Source organism: Gekko japonicus, unplaced genomic scaffold (genome assembly GCF_001447785.1).
Source record: "Gekko japonicus isolate JY-2015 unplaced genomic scaffold, Gekko_japonicus_V1.1 scaffold80, whole genome shotgun sequence".
Lineage (NCBI taxonomy): Eukaryota > Metazoa > Chordata > Lepidosauria > Squamata > Gekkonidae > Gekko > Gekko japonicus.
In genome coordinates this window covers 544,292-546,947 of record NW_015168047.1, presented here as the reverse complement: position 1 = coordinate 546,947, position 2,656 = coordinate 544,292, and the positions used below count along the sequence as shown (strand labels likewise).

Below are 2,656 nucleotides of genomic sequence, written 5' to 3'. Positions count from 1 at the left end.
TTCCTTCCTTCCTTCCTTCCTTCCTTCCTTCCTTCCTTCCTTCCTTCCTTCCTTCCTTTCTTGTTTCTGTTGTCCAGTTGGAGCGGTTTAATATTCGGTCTTGGTCCTCCTTTATTTATTTATTTATTTCTGGCTCCATTGCTTTTGAGGCGGCCGTCCCCCCCTTTCCCCCACCCGCTTTGTTTGGTTTGCCGGCGTGGAGGCTTGGAAGGCTCTCGCTGCCGAGCCGCGGCCTCCGCCAGACGCCCCGAGGGGGGACCTGGTTCCTTCTCTTGGACAAGCGCCTCGCCCTGGAGGTGGCTCGGCCACGCGGTCCTCGGGAGATCGACACCCTTCTTCTCGGTGCCCTGACGCCCATGGACTTCACTCTGCTTCGTGCGCCGCCGCCGTAAAGGCCACGCTTGAGATGCCCCCTGGCTGGCCGTAGCCTAAGACGCGCCTGAGGGCTTGGGGGTGGGGTGGGGGTCTCCTCCCCACCAAGTTCGCGGGTCCCGCGGGGATCTATCCCCCCGCCCCTGCGCATCGGATCGCAGCCTGAATCTGACCGTCCAAGAGAGGGGCGGGGGAGACCGCCGGTCATTGATCTGCAGCGTCGGACCGAAGCGGTCCGTCCATCCCTCTGTCTCCGGAGGTGGCCCGCCAGACGCCCTTGGGCCGCCAGGCGTGGCGCTGCTAGCTGATGTCGACTCGCCACCAGCCGCGGGACGTGAAGAGTCCGTCCCCGGCGGAGAACAGGGCGCTCCCGCTCCCGCTCCAGACATGCAGACAGGCGCGCGTGTTCCGACGCGACAAGGCCGGGGAAAGCGCTGATCCGGACTCCGGGCCCACCAGAGGAATGGAAGAGAGAATCACCCTCCCGATGAAATCTCCCTGCCCAGCCGCGGGGGGCTCGGATTCGGCGTAGGCTTGTCCTGAAGACCCCTGATCAGACCAAGAAACAGACGGACACGGGCAGGAATCCACCGTGGCCCCAGTTTACTAGCAGGGAGCCCCTGAGAGGCGCCCGTCGCAGGGCGCTGGGAGCCCAAGTAGTGCGCTTCGGCACGATTGGGTAGTCATGGGCCCAGTCTGCATCTCGCATTCGCTCCGCTGTTTTACCGAACCCGCGCTGGAACCGAAGCCCCCCTTCACCGGGCATGCCGCTTTCACGGCCTCTGATTGTCGGACTTTATGGTAGCCTCCGCACTGCATGCCGGTCTCACGTCCGTTGATCTCTCGGTTTTATGGTAGCCGTCTGCATAGGTTTATGGCTATTCAGAGGTGACTCTGAAGTCAGGAGGGCGTGGGCCTGGGGTATTTGGATGTGGTTTGGAGCGGCATCTTTTTTTCCCCCCCCCCTCAACTATTCCGAGTGTTGTGTAGACAAATTACTGGAATATTGGGTGGGGAATTAAACTTAGGAGATGATAGATGATGGAAGGTGATAGACAGGCAGACAGATGATAGAGAACATTTAATCATCGCTTTGGGGATTTAACCCTTTTATGTACATGTTTATAGTGTGTGCATCTGTGTGTAGCTCACCCTGTCTTGCGGCACCCGGGTCTGGGGATTTAAGCCTTTTATGTACATGTTTATAACGTGTGCATCTGTGTGTATATGAATAGATTAATCAGGTGCATTTATAAACAGAGCATCTTTAATGGAAATTGAACAGTAGCTGTTGATCGTCAAAGGAATCCATTCCTCGTGGGCTGCTTGTAAACACCGGATGCGCAGCCCTAAAAATGGGTGAGGCATTTCTCAGGTGCTTATTTATTTGTCTCTGTTCTCAAATTTATCAGTGGGAAGGACCTGCTATCCTGTTCATTCATTGCCCCAAACTAGCTGCGCTACAGTAACCATTGAACAATGAGGTGTACTTCTAAGAAAACGAGCATTGGTTCACAAACCAATGCTCGTTGAACAATGCTCGTTGAACAATGCTTATTGAACAATGAGGTGTACACAAGAAAACTCACAGGTTCACAAACCAGTGATTTCTGTCCATCCAGGAGCACAGAGAAATATCTTTCCCAGAACATCACTTGCATTTCAGTCCCCGAACTAGTAAACCAGAACAGATGTCTGTAAACAGAGGAGGGCTTAAACCCCGGGATGGTTCCTTGTTCTGTATGTTAAAAACTGCCTTTTCTGCTGTTTATGCTTGTAACCCTGGCCAATAAAGGTCCTGACTGGCTGAATTAAACCCCACGGAAATCGACGGTCCATCCTTCTCAGTAGGTAGGGCTGGCGCAGTTCCTTGGAAGCAGAGGCCACTGTTAGATCTGCGCGGGGAACTTCCAGCGCCCTCCTAACCGCTGAGGTGAAGAGGCGTGTTCGAAGGTTTGGACTGTGCGCAAGAGCGCGCCGCCTGGCTGGGGGTGGCAGCACCGTCCGCAGGGCGAGCCTCGAGGCCATTGGCTCCGCGTTGCAGAGGAGAGGCTGGTCTGGATGGCTCCGATTGCTGGGGTCTCAGGTCCCCGTTGCAAACCGGCTGGCTCTGGTCTCGCCGTTTCGCAGACTGCGGCAGCTACAGGTGGGCCTTGCAAAACATGCTGGGCTCCTCTCAATCACAGGGCAAGGCGAGAGGCAGGCAGGCGGGCGGGCAGAGGTGTCTTTTCCCCACTCCATCGACTCCGCGCATCCCGTCCGTCCGCGTCACGTCAGTCCCGGC

At 56.4% G+C, this 2,656-nt stretch overlaps 1 protein-coding gene across 1 annotated transcript in view; it reads left to right on the top strand.

The window, feature by feature from the left end:
• Window positions 1-2,656, top strand: part of GAD2 (glutamate decarboxylase 2) — a 53,209-nt gene that overhangs the window by 3,949 nt on the left and 46,604 nt on the right. The gene's annotated exons all lie outside the window — the stretch shown is intronic.